Below are 18444 nucleotides of genomic sequence, written 5' to 3'. Positions count from 1 at the left end.
GGAGGCAAGTCTGATAGACTGCTGAGCATATCCCTAGGCTCTGGGTTTTCTGATAACTTACCCTTTAGGTACCTTTACGTTTACTCAGATTTATTACTATTAGAGCTTTTAAGTAGAATCAGGAAAAGGGGTAAATTACCTCTTCCAAATATATATATATTAAAGATTTTATTTATTGATTTTTAGAGAGAGGAAAAAGGTAGGGGTGGGGTGGAGCAGGAAGCATCCACTCATCGTTGATTCTTGTATGTGCCTTGACTGGGCAAGCCCGGGGCTTTGAACCAGTGACCACAGTGTTCCAGGTTGACGCTTTATGCACTGTGCCACCACAGGTCAGGCCCAGATATATTATTTCATAAATGAAGTTAAGGCTTAAATATTCAGGGACCTGTTCAAGACCCTGAATGCAAGACTATCAGGACTTTGTATGTTATATTTGCAGAGTCAGCCTAGATGTGATTGTATTATATCTATTTCCAGCTTATAAAACATACCTGTTTCTTGATTGGTTACTGAAACACTCTTAAGTCTCCATTTTCTCTATACTCACCTCAGGACTGATCTGGGGATATAGGGGTTAATGAAAGAAAAAGTCCTGATAACATGGCCAACAGTAGATGTTCAATCAGTGTACATTCCTTTCCTTTTTTCATGCTCCCCAGTGATATGTTGGGCAAGACTGACTACGTTAAAGGAGCAGTTACATTTGTGGCTCTTTCAGCTCCTTTTATTGCAGGAATCAAAGAAGGACAAAAACGCCCAGACAGCTTGATGAAGGAAGTAGGATTTATTAAAGCTGGTGGAGCATGTGGGGATTGTAGCTCCAAAACACAGGCTCCCCAAAGTTTTTTTGTTTGTTTTTTTTGTTTGTTTGTTTTTTTGTATTTTTCTGAAGCTGGAAACGGGGAGAGACAGTCAGACAGACTCCCGCATGCGCCCGACCAGGATCCACCCGGCACGCCCACCAGGGGCGAAGCTCTGCCCACCAGGGGGCGATGCTCTGCCCCTCCGGGCGTCGCTCTGCCACAACCAGAGCCACTCTAGCGCCTGGGGCAGGGGCCAAGGAGCCATCCCCAGCGCCCGGGCCATCTTTGCTCCAATGGAGCCTTGGCTGCGGGAGGGGAAGAGAGAGACAGAGAGGAAGGGGGGGGTGGAGAAGCAAATGGGCGCTTCTCCTATGTGCCCTGGCCAGGAATCGAACTGGGTCCCCCGCACGCCAGGCCGACGCTCTACCGCTGAGCCAACCGGCCAGGGCCGAAGTTTATTTTCTTACAGGTTATATACCTTTATAGTATCTAAGTAATGGGCATGTGATGTCTTTGTTTAAGATTTCCCAGGACTCCAGGAGAGGGGAGGGAGAGTTTTGATGGTGTAAGCAAGGGGGAAGGGGTTTTCAGATGCTGGTCATAGTTACATACAGATCCTGTTATTCTTGCTTTGTACTGTGACTATGGGATATAGTTAATTTATCACTGGCTGACTCGGTTACCCCTGCTGGCTCCTTTCCCTTGTATTCTTTTTGTTTCTTCTCAGGAAAGAGGTGCCTGCCCCTCCTTCCTCACTTTTAGGAGCTGAGTCCTGGTGGTGAGGGTTATGCTGACTTGGTTTGATCTGTGGCTTCAGTGTTTTCTTTGTGTAAATCACGTGAGGTATTGGTCTGGCACTCTCAATGGGATTTTATTTTGTTCCCTAAGATGAGCTACACCAAGTATTATTTTTAATCAAGGCCAGCTCTGAATCTCTAGTCTGCCTAGCTTTTACCCAACAGCCTCAGTCTTAGACCTGTAGGACTCCATCTCTTCTCCCACAATACATGTGGATTTCTTCCTAGCACTATTCATTCGTTTAAATTGATGAGGACCTCTAATGTGCCCAGGCACTGACTGGTCTATACCAAGGATATAGTAGGGAACAAAAGGAAAAACTGCATACCCTCATGCAGCTTGTATTCTAGTGAATAGTAAAAAGGATAATGGTTATGTTTTTTGCTCCTTGCAGTTAGGGTCATCAGATCATTTTGGTCACTGGGGTGTGACCAGAGAAGCCTCACTTCTGGGCTGAAGCATTTATTTGTTGGTGTGGGACTCTGTAGTGCTCTCTTCCTGCCTCAATCATGGAAGCACCCAGAGGACCACGGGATCAAACCAGTCTGGGATGCTATGTCCCCCACCTGACAGGACGGCCGTTCTGGAGAGTCCCCATACCTATAATGCACTTTGTTGGAGTGAGAAATAAACTTGTGTCTAACCACTGAGATGTTGGAGCTGTGTGTTTCTGCAGCATAACCAAGGCCTGCTTGAAAAAGTTGGTCTTAGTTACCACAGTCATCTTCCTGGTCTTCGTGTGCTCGACCCTTGTCAACTGTGGCTGTGTGCACAAAGCTAGCCAAGGAACTAGACAGCCAAGAGCAGAGAGAAACAAAGACTTTGGAACCTGAGATCTCCAGGTGGTAGACTGCCCTTTAGCATACAGCTAGTGCTCAACTTACAACCACGATTGGTTCCGACAGACTAGTCGTAACACGATTTGGTCGTAAGTTGAGTAGGCTATATGTACAGTACTGTGAAATGATGTTATAAAAATATTTAAGTCATATTTTATCATAATTTCCTCCATTTCGTGGATGGGCCCGCTTCGTTGCTTTGTTATAACTGTTGATCACATGGGTGCAGAACCTTTCACAGCTTCACGAATTCTTTCTTTATCTTTCAAAATCATCAACACAGTCAAGTATGATAACTTCGTACCACGTGCGATCACATTCACTTTCTTTCCTCCTTCGTACTGCTTAATTACCTTCATTATCTTGTCGAGATGGATGGCCTTTCTTTCCTTCTTGGCAGGCTGAGGCGTAGACAAAGACAATTTCCTCTTGGTAGACATCTTGGGAGGGGTTTGATGAAAAATATCCAAGACATAAAACAAATTGCTATACTGAATCTGGGTAACAGTTGAAATGGTACACGTGGAGATGGTAGTGCTGCTGGAAGCTGGTCCGCACTGTCGTACTCCCAGCTGGGCAATGCTTGCGCTGCCAGACGCGGGCTAGCGATTGTGGTCGTAAAGTCAAATGGTCGTAAGTTGCATAGGTAGTAAGTCACTCAATACCTGTAGTTACCTCTGACTAAATCTAGACTAAGAATAGCTACTTTCTTAATCAGATCAAGTTCCTTATCCTGTTCTTATAGTCAAACCCGTGCTCCACTCTCATCTATAGCCTGAGGAACAAAGACCTTAAAGCGGCACTGAAGATGTTTCTGGATGGCTGAGGAGACACACATGACTAGGGCCACTGAGAAGCACTGTTTCATTCCTGCTGCTTTTCACAATCAGACTGCTCTTTCCTGTCAATGTAACCATCTACCCTGCTCACAAAAATGAGGGGATATTTTATCACTTCATATTCATTTTGAAATATCCCCTCTGACTAGGGAGGCAGCAAGATACCCTAGAAAATTCATGACACTAGGCACCAAGACACTTGAGCGTTTTGTTGTACTCTGGAACTATGGTAGGGGATGTCTCTTAACACTCTTGTTTTCACCATCTGTAAAATGAATATAATAGCTGGCAGGAATGTAAGGATCAAAGTAGGGAATGCATATGGGTGTGCTTTGATTAAATCTCTCAGTGTAATACTTAAAGATGGAATACATCATCTAAGGAGGCGTATCAGTCTATTTCACATTTCACCTCCCTCCATTTATATCCTGATGGGCTACTTTGCCTTCATTGTGCAACAAGAGTCCTCAGAAATCAGTGAGGGGTGAAAAGGGGTAGATTAAGGCAGAGAGACTGTGTAGAAACTTCCACTGTTTTTTCCCCTCACCCCAATCCATTAGCTCCCTCACGAATATATATCCAGAATATCACAATCTAGAATAACACATGAAAATTAGGAAAGTGTTTGTCATATTAAGAGGGAAATGACTGAAGATTGAATGTTACTATAAATGTCTAAATGCAGTTTTGTGTTTTTTTAAATGAAGTTGATTTATTGAAACAAAAACTTGAAGATAAAGTAAGTGGGGAAAATGACAGATTAAGGTCCAGGAAGATTTATATACTATAATCATTTCCTCTGAGAGGGAGTGTAGTTTTTGAGGTAAGAGGTAACAAGAGTTCATTTTTAGCTGAGAATGTTTTGCAGTATGTACACAATATTAATAATAGGATAAAACATTGGGTTAGAAGTGAGTTTTAAGTCCTACTTTTGATACTAGATTTTGCCTCAGATTCCTCATCTGGAGGATGAAAATAGTAATATTGACTCCATAAGACTTGTGAGGATGAGTATGTACGTTCTTAGAACTGTGACAAGCACACAAGCATTACGTTTATTTAATTGTCATTGCATTTGTAACTCAGTGTGAGCTCAACCAGGAATGGTACAAAGACCCATCCAAGTAACAGAAGCGGAACCTTATTTCAGGCAGAACAGCAATAACTCAATAGGAGATATTAACAAACACCCAGACCCAGGGCTGCTGGATCTTAACAGTGGCTTTGGTCCCAGCTAGCGATACTTCGTGAATGTTGTCCCCTCATTGGCAGGAGTGCTGTCAATTAAAGAAAGACAAACAGGTGGGGATGGTAGTCCTTGCTGACCTGCGCCTCTTTTCGGACTTCTGCCTTGAATATGCATCTGGCCTTGTGGAAATCCTGGCTTGCCCTGTAGCAGGTTACCATCTTCCGGCTTGGAAATGATGACCTGTCCAGTAATGGGAATGTGAGACTGGCTTTTACTGTCAGTGAGGTCCCTTAATGCTGCAGCTCGGCCGTGTACTCAGCCCTTCATTTTTAGCAATTCTGGAGGTGGACCAGCTCTGTCTCTCTCTCTCTGTCTCTCTCTGTCTCTCTCTCTCTCTCTGTGAGGGAACGAGATAGCCCGGCAGGTGGGCCCTGGTGCCCATCAGGGCTCCCTGCTGTTCAGTTCCCAGGTGACAGTTTCTTTGAAAGGCTCTGAGCCTCTTGCCCTTGAGATTTACGCTAGTAAAACACTCATTAACTAAGGCCTATTGCATCCTCGTGCGCCCTTGTGTTAGGCAGTGGGGACACAAAAACAGTTCAGGCACACCTCTTGCCCTCAGAGAACTCCCAAAAAGGCTGAATACATAAACCCACCAGAAACAAATTCTGGTGTTAGGTGGCATGAGATAAGGCACCCTGAGAAAGATTTACAGATAGAATGGAGGAGTTCAAAGCATTAGGTCTTCAAGAATGTGGTGGTGGTGATATTAGCAGTCCTGATGTTATGGTTTCTTGCCTTCTTTAATGGTACTCTCTTTGAGAACTTAAAATTTTTCGTTATTTCTACATTCCTAATGCCTAGGCTCAGGTGCCCTTCCTCTCCTAGTTGGGAGGGATTGACACTAGCAGCCCCTTGTGTTCACTGTAAATAGAAAGAACGAATCCTGCCTTGGGGAAAAAGTATTCTAGACAGGAAAAGTTAGGTACTAAGGTTGGAGAGCACAGAGCCTTTTCCAGGACCTGGGACTAGTTTACTGGTCCTGGATTGTAGACTGTATAGAGAGTTCTGGGCAATGAGACTGAGGGATAGGTTGAGACTTGATTGCCAGGGAGAGATAGCCTTGCAAGCTTGAGATCTTGGCTTATTTCAGTGACGGTAGATAGTCTTGAAGGCTTTTTTTTTTTTTACTTTTAACTTGTGTGTGTGTGTGTGTGTGTGTGTGACAGAGACGGCGAGAGGAACAGACAGACTGGAAGGGAGAGAGATGAGAAGCATAAATTCTTTGTTGCGGCACCTTAGTTTCTCAGTGATTGCTTTCTCATATGTGCCTTGACTGGGGGGCTTCAGCAGACTGAGTGATCCCTTGCTCAAGCCAGTGACCTTGGGTTCAAGCTAGTGAGCCTTGTTCCAACCCGATGAGCCTGCACTCAAACTAGCTACCTCGGGTTTTCAAACCTGGGTCCTCAGCACCCCAGTCCGATGCTCTATCCACTATGCCACTGCCTGGCCAGGCGGTCTTGAAGGCTTTTGAGCAGAGTATTTATACAATTGGATTAGATTTGTAGAAAGTCAAGAAATCCAGAACTGCTCTGTAGGAAAGTAGGTGGACACATGGAAGAATCTTACACCAGCCTGTTCTAATGATATGGCCCTAGATAATAAGTTCTCAACCAGGGGCAATTTTTGCCCCTCCAAGACCTTTAGCAAGGTATGGAGTCAATTTTGTTGTCACCACTGGGGGGTGCTAACGACATCTAGTGGTGGAGGCCAGGGATGCAACTAAATATCCAGAATGCACAGGACAGACACCCAGCCTCCCACACCCAACAAAGATCTGTCCAGCCTCAAATGTCAGTAGTGCTGAAGTTAAGAAATCCTGCCATAGACTGAAAGGAGTGAAACTGGACCAGAAAGGGTGTAACAAACATGTCATCCAAAGAACATTCTTAGTCTCTTTGGTGTTCTTTATTATGCTTATTACTTGATATGCTGTCAGTTAACCAAGTCTCATGATCCCTCTTCCTCATATTTTTTCACCCACTGATTCATTTGCCAAATACTTATTTAGCACCAGAAACTATTTGAGATGCTGTGATTCAGCAATGAGCACATCAAATTCCCTGCTCACCAACCTTACTCCTTTTTAGGGAATGACAGACAATAATCCTATAAATATTTGTCGTAACAAGACTGCCCTGATGGTATTTGTAAGGTATTTTTCCCCGCAGAGGAAGAAGTAACGGCGTAGCTATGAAGTGTGAAATAATAAAAGCTTTAGTATAGCGCTTCCTGGACGATGTTTTCTGGTCCAGGGCACAGAGGCCAGAGAAGTCACATGGATGAAACCGTGTGGGGGATATTTAAAGGGTCATCTAAGGTGGAGGCGAGTTGATATGATGTGGCGAGATCTCACTGGCTGGCAGACAGTCGCTTTTTTCCAAAGGACTTCTGGGAAGTTTCTTTTGGGGCACATGGGTGTGGGCGGTCCTAGCCAAAGTTCCTGGGTCTGGTTCCTCATGTGACCTTTCCCCTTTGCCCACCGACCTTACATTCCGACCTTTCATGTTAGATAGGGGTGCTGCTATTCATCTGGCTACTTCCTGCTGGTTAGGGGCGTCATGGGGAGGGGAGGTCAGAAGGTGGTTTTGAGGGGAGTCGAGAAGAACATCTGTTTGACTGTGACTTGAGAAACTTCGCAGATGCAGTCCTGTAAGGATTTAAAAAAATGAGCAATAGGAGGATTTGCAGGGTCCAGCCTTTTGGTGAGCCGGAGATGGGTTCCAACTGGTTCCGACTGCCAGCAGTCCTGCATGGGGGCAAGCTTGAGGTGAGAGACATGGTTAGAAATGGTTAGTATTGATTATTATGGAGCCCTTGGTAGTGAGGAATGGTAGGAGTAAGTGGGAAGATGCTGTCAGCTGGATAGTGGCTTCAAGACTGTGGAATGTCTCAATCCAGGAAAGGTACAGGGCATGATGGCATAACTAAGAAGGAGTGCGAAAGGGGATTCTGTCCAAACTGCATGTCAGGGGTGGTGTGTGAAGGAGAAAAGAAGGGGTCCCATCCATTCCCATAACTGAGACCTGTGAGGGAACTAGAGGTCCAGAGTGTGATGGCAAAACAGAGAAGGTAGTCCCCTGTCTACAAGAAATGAGATGAACTTACACGCTTTTGCAGCATTGCCCTGGGTTTGGAGTGGGTGATGGGAGTCTTCAAGTCCGGGTCACGTCAGTCGTCCATGAGGCCGAGGAGTTCGAGCGGTGGGCCCGTCTGGCTGGCTTGGCCTCCCATTTGGGTGGCTTGTCCTCTACATAGAGGTGCTGAAGAAAAGCCTGTTGCCCAAAGGGGCAATCGCTCCGCCAGTGATCGGGCTGCTTGCAGTCAGGGCAGGGCTCAGTGGGTAGCCGCAGGCAGGGGCACTGTTGGGACCAGTGACCTTCCTTGCCACATTTAAAGCAAGCTCCTGGTGGGGATCCTCTTTGTGGCCCAGACTTGGGTTGGGCACCTCCTATGCCTTACCCCTGTTGCTCTGCCAGCCTCAGGGCTGCCACAAGAGCCTGGGTTTGGAGTGTTACCTTCTGCTGCATGCAGGCCTGGTGAACAGCCTTGGCCTTTTTCTACTAATCATGACGATTAAAAACTTTAAATGCCGTGTTCACAGGTCCCGGATAGGGGTTTAGGGGCTGAGAATAAGAGGAGGGGGACTCGTGGGGAGCCTGGCACCCAGATCCGGCCAGAAATGTCAGAGCCAGAGCAGGACAGGGCCAGACCTTCCTGCAAGAAGATCAGAGTTGGGCCATGGGGTCAGGATCCCTGCAAACCTGCTTGAGAACCAATGCCTGGCGGAGGAGGGGTTTAAGAACACAGTGGAGAAGAGAGGGGCCCCTGGCCAGCAGGGGAGGAGAAAGGGAGACTGGTATTTGCAGGTGAATGAGAAACAGGATCCTGTGAAGGGAGGGCAGGGGGCTCCTGGAGGGAAGAGACCCGAGTGAAAGAGGTCCGCAGAGGGACCATAGAGGGGTCCCAAGAGAGGGGCGCCCCTGGGGTTCCGGCAGGAAGGTGAGAGAGTTGGGGGTTGGCTAAGGAGGAAAGATCAGGAGTGGAGGGTTTAGGTGAGGTTTCTCTGGCCAAAATGGGCCTGCGCCAGGGAGCAGGCAGCACAGAGATTAGGATGGGAACACAAATACTAGAAGCCCTCAATGTAAGGGATCTCCAACCAGTTCCCAGTTCTTTTGGCAATAGTTAAATTGGTGAGGATGTTAAAATCAAAAGTCCCTTCAGGAGGCTACCTGGTCCGATTATCCAGTGGGTTCTGTGGCCTGGCCACAGCAAAGAATAACAGTTTCTTCTTCTTTAAGGAAGGAGATTTTGGATAAGGCAACTCCAGGAGTGTTCTTGGATTAGGTTTAGATTCCTGTGCTTCTATGGCTGCCCTCAGTCCTTGGAGTGGTCAGAGGTGAGAATTGGCGTCCCGCAACTCAAGCTCTGGCCACCGGATGGTTAGGTAAAGTGGATGTGCCTGGGACATCTCCACAGACATACACGCACTCAGAACGGAAAAGAGGTCCCTGACGCAGCGTTTACAGACAGGGAGTCTCAGCGGAAAGAACTGAGGGGAGAGTGGAGGCAGGAGACTTACTGAACCGTGTGCCAAAGTGGGTGGAAAGTTGGAGATCCTGGTTCTTCCATGGAAGGGAAGAGGAGAGGAGCGGCCCCAGTGGGCTTCAACTCCTCCTGGGTTTCGTCTCCAAATGTAAGGTATTTTTCCCTGCCGAGGAAGAAGGAAGGGTGTTGCCACGAACTGTGGAATAATAAAAGCTTTATTTAGTACAGCGCTTCCCGGACAATGTTCTCTAGTCCTGGAGACAGAGGCCAGAGAACTCGCACGGACAAAACCGCATGGGGGATATTTAAAGGGTCGTCTAGGGTGGAGGTGAGTTGATATGATGTAGCGAGATCTCACTGGCTGGCAGACAGTCACTCTTTTCCAAAGGACTTCTGGGAAGTTTCTTTTGGCACGCATGGGTGTGGGCGGTTCCAGCCAAAGTTCCCGGGTCTGGTTCCTCACATGACCTTTCCCCATTGCCCACCGACGTTACAGTATTAACATGCAGTGTAAGGACTCTACTCTGAGGTTTCACAGAAATTGTTAGCCAGAACGATTGTTGAGAGCGAGAGACAAGTAATTAAAGACTTTTTAAATTTTTTTTTTGGGGGGGGGGTTTCCTGTGAGAGAGAGGGACAGATAGGGACAGACAGACAGGAAAGGAGAGAGATGAGAAGCATCAATTCTTCATTGCAACTCCTTAGTTTGTCATTGATTGCTTTCTCATATGTGCCTTGACCGGGGGGCTACAGCAGAGCAAGTGACCCCTTCCTCAAGCCAGCAACCTTGAGCTCAAGCTGGTGAGCTGTGCTCAAACCAGGTGAGCCTGCACTCAAGCTGGCGACCTCAGGGTTTCGAACCTGGGTCCTCTGCATCCAAGTCTGACACTTTATCCACTGCACCACCACCTGGTCAGGCTATGTGTTTTTTAAATATTGGTTGCTATCTTGAGTAATTTTATTATGCTTACATAATGAAAATAACTGGATAATAAAATTCAGTGGGAAGATGGGTTCATCCACAGTAAAATCTATGAGGCAAAAAAATCTATGGGTAACTCTGAACAAATTTATTCTTTTTTTTATAACAAATTTATTCTTTAAATAAGATATAAATAAGTGTCCTTATGCTGGATTGGCTTGCCTTATAACATGGTCCGCTACATCTTCACAAGGCTCCTTCTGGTGTTTAATAAAATCCAAGTTTCCCCAGCTGTATTTAGATTCTGAATGCTTCTAACAATTCTGAAGAGATACCCATTTGTTACTGAAAAGGGACCAGATGGAGTTGTCTATCTTGGCTGTCCTGTAGTGTGTGGGTTCTTGACTCGATGTGAGAAAGGTTTCACAACACGAGTCCAGATGATTTTGAGAGTACATTTATTAAAGCTAGGGACAGTGAAACAGGAAAGGCTTAGCATAGAAGAATCAACAGGAGAGAGTATAGGCAGGGCTGCTTTGGCTCACTAGAACGTCAGAGAAAAGGGGGCCTTGGAGACAGGTTAAGGGGTTTCTGCCTGGGACAAGCTGCCACTACCCATTGCTCCCCTGGTTGCAAGCCTCGAGGGGTTCCTTAGAGTTTAGGAAATGCATGCCTATGGGGGAAGAAGACAGGGAAGGGAAAGGAGTCCGCGTGCTCCCAGGAGGGAGAGCACTGCCTAAGATTTTCAAATTGATTTTTTTTTACTTATTGATTTTAAAGAGAGAGGAAGGGAGAGACAGGAACATTGATCTATTCCTGTATGTGCCCTGACTGGGGATGGAACCTGCAGCCTCTGTGCCTTGGGACAGTGCTCTAACCAACAGAGCTATTTGGACAGGGCTCAAATTGATTTGACCTATGTTAAAATCAGTTCTTTTTTTTTTTTGTATTTTTAGGAAGTTGGAAATAGGGAGGCAGTCAGACTCCCGCATGTGCCCAACCGGGATTCACCCGGCATGCCCACCAGGGGGCAATGCTCTGCCCATCTGGGGCATTGCTCTGTTGCAACCAGGGCCATTCTAGCGCCTGAGGCAGAGGCCATGGAGCCATCCCCAGCGCCCGGGCCAACTTTGCTCCAATGGAGCCTTGGCTGTGGGAGGGGAAGAGAGAGACAGAGAGGAAGGAGAGGGGAAGGGGTGGAGAAGCAGATGGGTGCTTCTCCTGTGTGCCCTGGCTGGGAATCAAACCCGGGACTCCTGCACGCCAGGCCGACGCTCTACCACTGAGCTAACCAGTCAGGGCCAAAATCAGTTCTTTTACTCTAGGCACTATACAAGTCACTTAACCCATGATAGCAGTTATAAATTGGGGCTACCAGGAATACCAGACTTCAGTTGCAGTTCTCAGTAATCCCAAATTTATGAAACAACTCCATAGGAGCCGCTGGACTGGCCAAGTGAATGGGAAATGCCTAAGCAGCTGCCAGAGCACAGCTTCCTCCAGATGCCAGAGTAGGGCAACCACAACTTCAAAAAAATTTCCCCTACTTCAGGGAGTGCCAAGCTTCCTTGCTAGTGCCTTATGTTCTCCACAAGTAAAGACTGTTCAATCTTTCTCTTGCCTCTACCCAGAAGCCAAGACAAGGAGGAGCAACAGGATTGCGAGGAGACTGGAGCCGATAACAGTGAAAGCGAGGATTCGCCCGTGATGAAGTGAGCAACGAAACGGCACTCTCGTTCAGGATACCAGAAGTCCCGGGCTGATCGTACTCTGGTAGAACAATCCCCTTACAGGACAGGCACAGAAGAGGTGGCAAGAGGAGTCTGCTGATGGTGGCGTAGTGGATGGAGCGTCGACCTAGGATGCTGAGAATCCAAGTTGGAAACCCCGAGGTCCCAGCTGGAGCGTGGGCCTTCCAGCTTAAGCATAGGCTCACCAGGTTGAGCACCAGCTTGCCGGCTTGAGCATGGGATCATAGGCATGATCCCAAATTCGCTGGCTTGAGCCCAAAGGTTGCTGGCTTGAAGCCCAAGGTCACTGGCTCAGCTGGAGCCCCCCTGCCAAGGCACATATCAGAGCAATCAGTGAGCAACTAAAGTGCCGCAACTACAAGTTTATGCTTCTCATCTCTCCCTTCCTGTCAGTTTGACTGTCTCTCTCTCACTAAAAAAAAAAAAAAAAAAAAAAAGGGACAAGAGGAAAGGAAAGTGGGATAACTAGGTTTTAGGGGCCCAACTCTTGCTTTGGCTGTGACAACTCATCTACCACCTTAGGCTGAGGGACCTCAATAGATGTGTAAAAACAGCGACAGTCAGTAATCTTAGCCCTACATTTCTCTGAATAATAGTGATAATATCTGAGCCCATCTATGGGAAGTGGTTAGGAATCCTTGAGAAAAAGGAACAGTGTGAATTGAAAAATTTGATCAATTAGTTAAAATGTTTTGGTGAGAGAGGGAGATAAAGCATATGGAGAGCTCTAGTAGTTAATTTACAGGGGGACAACCTGGCTTTTTAATGAGCATCTGAGGGGCTAAACCAAACCAAGAGGCTGATGTTACACATCTGAACAGCTATGTAGACTTGGAGGGTTGCCTTTTGTACAACCTGCTTTAAGTTTATTCTCAAGTGGATAGTTCAGTATCAGGCTGTGTTAGGCAGTGAGGTAGAGAGTAAGGTAAACTAGAATCATAACTGTGGGAAGCAACTACCAAGCATGGGGCTGGAAGAATACAAGAAAAAGTTTGCATTTACCAGAACTTGGAAGCTTGGAAGAGAGGCCCTGCAGAGCTGGCATCCAAATCTTGGGGGCTTGGTAACAAGGTGGTGTTGCCTGACTGGCACTTGTATTTCTATGGGTTCCAACAAGGATGGTTCTAGAAGATACAGTGTCTTTGTTCACTGCTTGGTATCTAGTACCTACTATAATGCCTGGTAGACTGTAGGCAATCAAATACTATTTCTTAAATAAATGTATTCTCCAATTCTTACCTAGGTACTCCGGACCATCCCAAATAACTCACAGGCTAGGGTTCCAAGCTCTAGTGTTCCTTTTTCGGCCCAGTAGACTCGAGAATAAAGCAATTTGGACGGCATAGCCAACCTAAAACTGCAGAGCTCAACAGTTGCCTCAGTTTCCCTGGCCAATGCAAACTGGTGAGTGGGAGAATTCTGATAGTGAGGCCTCATTAAGTATTTCCACTGCCTTAGCATTTTTATTGACTTTAATCCCACATCAAGAGTCTCCAATGAAGTCAGGCTGTCCTAAATAGATCACATTCAAGCCCAACCCTTTGCCTTTGCTTTGCGCAGGATTGTGGAAGAGTAAATTTTTGTCTCTGTGTAGCAGAAGTAAGTATGTGACTCCAGGAACTGGTTGCATAGCTTGCTTAAGGACACTCGCTATGTGGGGAAACTGGGGTGGCCCCGGCAGAGCTTAAACTGAGGACACCCTGAAGTCTATTCTGTCCTGCCTTTGCTTCTCCTTCTTCCCCAAAATTTAGAATTTAATTTTTTTGATTTTGAGGTATAGGGTATTCTTCTTTGCTTATATTTAATTCCTCAAAAATAGTCAGAGACCATGTCACTGTCTTTTCAACATAGCTTATCCAAGGTACTAACATCTTGCCTGTAAGGGCCAATAACTGTGTATAAGGGCCAATAAAAGTGGTAACCATCTTTTACCACTTGTTATTTATGGAGATTTCACAGAAGCTGAAATATCTGTGCCTTATTCTGGATCAGTAACTTTTAATTTTGGTTCCTAATGTTCTGCACTCATTCTTTCACCTGCAGCCACAGCCTCCTGCAGTCCCTATATTTTTCCTATAATTTCCCAGCACTGTGAGCTCAAGCCTTCTCACCAAATTCTATTCCTCTTCCCCTGATTTCTTATCCTTTATTCCCTCTCTGCGTGTCCTACTTGCCTGCACCAGGTTCTACACTTAGATATTCTTCATGATCCTGCAGGTATTTATTTGACTATAAAGTTTTAGTTGAGAAAATTACAAACATAGGCCAAGGAAATGGAAGGAGAAATGCCTTTATTTTAATCAGAAATAGTAGTACTTATAAACTTGTATAAACTCTATGAGAGAAGAAACTAAGAACTGGGTTGGAGTTGATGGTAACACGAGAAAGCTACAAAAGTACCCTAGATATTATGCTACCTCTAAGATTAGGTCACTTAGGCCTGACCAGTTGGCTCAGCGGTACAGTGTCAGCCCAGCGTGTGGAAGTCCTAGGTTCGATTCCCGGTCAGGGCATACAGGAGAAGCGCCCATCTGTATCTCCACCCTTCCCCCTCTCCTTCTTCTCTATCTCTTCCTCTCCCGCAGCCAAGGCTCCATTGGAACAAAGTTGGCCCAGGCACTGAGGATGGCTCCATGGCCTCTGCCTCAGGCACTAGAATGGCTCCAGCCGCAACTGAGCAACGCCCCAGATGGGCAGAGCATCGCCCCCTAGTGGGCTTGCCGGGTGGATCCCAGTCGGGTGCATGTGGGAGTCTGTCTGCCTGCCTCCCTGCTTCTCAGAAAAATTTTAAAAAATAAAATAAAACCCATAAAAAATTAGGTCACTTAGACTTAGTATTATCTGATGGGCTAGCCTATCCTTTCTTTCCTTTGTTCCCTTTCTGGTGGTGGCTCTGTTGCAGAGTAGTGATCTACCCTGAAGGTAGCAGTAGTATATAACAGTAGGTGACTACAGCTCAATTATTGCTTTTGAATAGATTCAGGCTGTTAAAATTCTAGGTGTGCTCCCCAGGAGGGGGGAGACTGTCTTCTCTGATATGGCCCAGAAACAGTTCGCAGGCCACCTGCCACACTTTCTTTGTTCAGAACAAGGGCACCCTAGATTCCTGGCAGGAATTAGGGGTTTTATAGCCTTCTTCCCTTCAAAGCAAAATGCATACTCACAGTGGGACAGAAGTGTGAACTTCTAAGCAGATATAGAAAGAAGGTTCTGCAGTCTTAGGCTGATTCCTGTTCCCAGACATGGTTCTTGAGATCCAGTTGTCAGTAAGTTTAAGGCTAAGCCAGGGATTGGCTAGTAGAACTTTTCACAGCAGAAGGAAGCCCTAAGAAGCACTTGTCGACCTAAGGAGTTGATGTATCAGATTTCTACAAACTCAGCACATCTTTCCATCCTGTGATGTATCTCTTTTCTGTGTATTCCTATGGCAGATAAGAGCAGAGTTCTCAGTGAAGCTTTTTTTCACCCTGAAAGCATTTGTATGGCTTTTCCCCAGTGTGGTTTTTCTGGTGGGCAATGAAATGGTAGCTGTTGTTGAAGCTTTTCCCACACTGGAGACACTTGTACAGGCTCTCCCTGGTGTGGACTCACCGATGAGCGCTGAACTGGGAACTGTTGTTGAATCTCTTCCAACAGACAGTGAACTGATATGGATGGCTTCTCCCCAGTGTGGGTCCTCTGGTGGACAATGAGTCTAGAGCTCTGGTTGAAGCTTTTCCCACATTCCCCACACTAGTCTGGTCTCTCCCCTGTGTGAGTCCTCCAGTGGGCAGTGAGGTGGGAGTGCTCACTGAAGCCTGTCCCACATTCACTGCACTTGTGAGGCTTCTCTCCTGTGTGGATTCTATGATGCCGAACAAGATAAGAACCTCGGCTCAAGCTTTTGTGACATTGGTGACATTTAGAAGCTTTTTCAGGATCAGGAGCTGGCTGATTGATGATGAGAGGGGGGAGATCTCTGAGAGCATTTTCTCCCATACAAGAGATGTGTCCAGGGATTCTCCCCAGTTCAAAGTCTCTGGTTACTCATCCTCTCCTGGCATGGGGCTGCCTCCTCCCTCTGCCCTGGACAATGTGTTGCTTTCCTGACAATGGCTTACCCTCCCAGCCTGTTGTTAGCCCAGAGTGCCAAAAAACGTTTCCACTATTACAGCCTCATTTGTTTCTACTTTTTCTGAATCATCACATTTCAGATTCTCTTTTTTAACCCCATTCTCCATCTCAGAATCTGAAAGAATAAAATTACATTGGATTCAGGAGAAGGGAAACAATGGAATGAAAAAAGAGTTATAAATCAACTACCATAAAGAACTACCTAATTGGAATTCTTCGCATGACTCAAGCCTTCTGTTAAAGAAAACCTAAGTTTTATTTTACAATTGCAATACCTTTTAGCTCCATATTTGTGGTCACTGATAAATATACCACACACCGCCCACCACACACACACACTTTTCTCCTATTCTGAACTTTTTTGGATATTTTGACACGAAGACAAAACTGAAGCAAAGAGCAGAACTGTGTGTCAACCTTCAATCTGTCTGCAGGCGTATTCTCTATTCTTGAATGGCCTAGCTTCTGGGAGCAGATCATAAAATGCCACCTTGAGTTTGGGCAGCTGAAACAAGAATAACAAAGTTTCTGAGTATCTGGAAAGCACAGACTTAGGTTAACATAGGTGGGTAGGGTACAGAGTCTGGGCTGGAGGCCTAAGTGGCAATTGAAGGAAGCAAAGTAAGCGAATCTCCATGAGAAAAAGGACATGGACTCTGTGGAAGGGACCAGCATATGCAAAGTCAGGGCTCTAAACTGCAAGGGCAATAATCACTCAACTCCACGAAAACCAGAGCTTTCTGGCCTGTATATGGTCATTCATCAAGAAGATGACAAGACCAGGAGCAGAAACAACCCTTTCTAAGTGTACCTTCCCATCCTTTGACCATCAGAGCCACGAGTCTTAGTAAGCCAGCTTGGGAACAGGACTGGCTGCCAACTTGCTGGTCAGGAACCCTGAAGTCCTTTTCATCCCTGGCTGTACCATCTACAGCGATACCTTCTCCGACCTCCGTGGACTCCCTGTTCTGCTGACTCAACTCCCTGGCTCCATGTCACTTCCCTCTCAGCCTGAAACAGCATCACCTGCCCCAGGAGGTGCAGAGGAGCTTGAAGGGGAAGGGGCATCCATTTCCTCATAAAAGACACAAGGCTCAGGCACACAACCTGTCTTCACTTTGCAGTAACCCTGCTGTAGCTTTTGAACTTGGTGTGAGGCTGCTTTGGGGTCCCCAGGAAACCCTGCTCCTTGAGCTGTTGCCCCACAGCCTGTCGACCTGGGTGTTCTGCTGATGGGTATGGAGTTATGAAACAGAATTACTGAGAGTGGCCGGGAGTCTCATTGCCCCAGTGCATACCTGCCCCTTGGGTCAAAGAACACAGACATCAGATCAGAAAGGACGGGTGCCTCAGTGCAGGACTTTAGCAGCCCAACATGCAAGTTTCCCAAACTGTGCCACACTGGTGACCAGCATTCTTGGACGGTATCTCACTGTGAGCTGTTTTCCTAAAACAAAAACTTGCAATGAAGTAGCTAGACATCCTCTTCAACTGAGAAAGCTTATAGTGTATTTGCTAAAGCTGCCCTTTTTATTTCTCTTTAATTATCCTGAATCCCATACATTGTCCCTGAGCAATGACTCCATCAGGGCAGTGCTTGCCTCTCCAAACTGGTGGGAATCCCTGCTGGGGTGTGGCCACATAAGAGGACATGGCGAACAGAGACCAGTTTTCTCAGTGAATTAAAGCATCGTTCTAACGCACCAAGGTTGCAGGTTCGAGCCTCAATCAGGGCATGTACAGGCATCAGCCATTGAATGCATAAATGAACTCAGGCTGATGTTTCTCTGTTGTCCTTCCTCTCTCTCTAAAATAAAAAAATTAAATAGAAAAAAGATTCAGAGGAGAGAAGAGCTGATCACTGCCTACCCCCACTCTGCTGTCTGATTACCACTTGATCTACCCATCTCCATCTGTTACATCTCCTGTCATCCTTGTAGAAACAAGGATGTACATTAGTAACTACCAAAGGTTAGAATAAGCAGTTAATGTGAGCTGAGCATTGCAGGCTGACTGGTGATATGAGATCCCTCAGCACACACTCCTGCACTCAGCTGAAGTCCAGCATCCCTTTCAAGGGATACCCATCTGGGCCAGTTGATGAGGGCTCCTTTGGCTAGAGTTGGTCCAGCAAGTGCATTTTGAGTACATCTGGTCATGATGCTCTAAAGGGCACACAGCCTCTATTATCATCACCCCTTCTGGTCCCCTCTGTTCTGAGCCACCACCATCTCATGCCTGGATTTTGCCATAGCTGTCTCCCTGGTCCCCTTCTTTCTCTTGACTTCCTACAGTCTGTTCTCAATCCAGCAGTCAATGTGGCCCTCTTCCTGTTACATCCCAGGAGACAGACCACAGCAAACCCAAAGTGAATTTTATAAGTTTTATTGCAAACCTGCGCAGGGACTGCAGGCAACCCACGCAAGGGAACACTGCAGCCCCGAGCTTCTAAAATGGCTCCTTTTTATAGAGTGGCTATCTAGGCTGAGCAAGCAAGCAATGCTTACAAGGGTGGGAGGGGTGCGGTTAGCTGACCTTATTCTTGGCTAAGTCCCTAGGTAGGGGCTTCCTTGATCTGGGTA

The 18444-nt window shown here is 46.4% G+C and overlaps 1 pseudogene; it reads left to right on the top strand.

Moving 5' to 3' along the window:
• Positions 1 to 17667, top strand: part of LOC136403705 (zinc finger protein 75D-like) — a 28157-nt pseudogene extending 10490 nt beyond the window's left edge.
• Positions 17668 to 18444: the final 777 nt, after the last annotated feature.

This window comes from Saccopteryx leptura, chromosome 4, assembly GCF_036850995.1.
Source record: "Saccopteryx leptura isolate mSacLep1 chromosome 4, mSacLep1_pri_phased_curated, whole genome shotgun sequence".
In the NCBI taxonomy this organism is placed as follows: Eukaryota; Metazoa; Chordata; class Mammalia; order Chiroptera; family Emballonuridae; genus Saccopteryx; species Saccopteryx leptura.
Note: the sequence above shows the minus strand (reverse complement) of the source record. Positions and strands in the feature narration are given on the sequence as shown.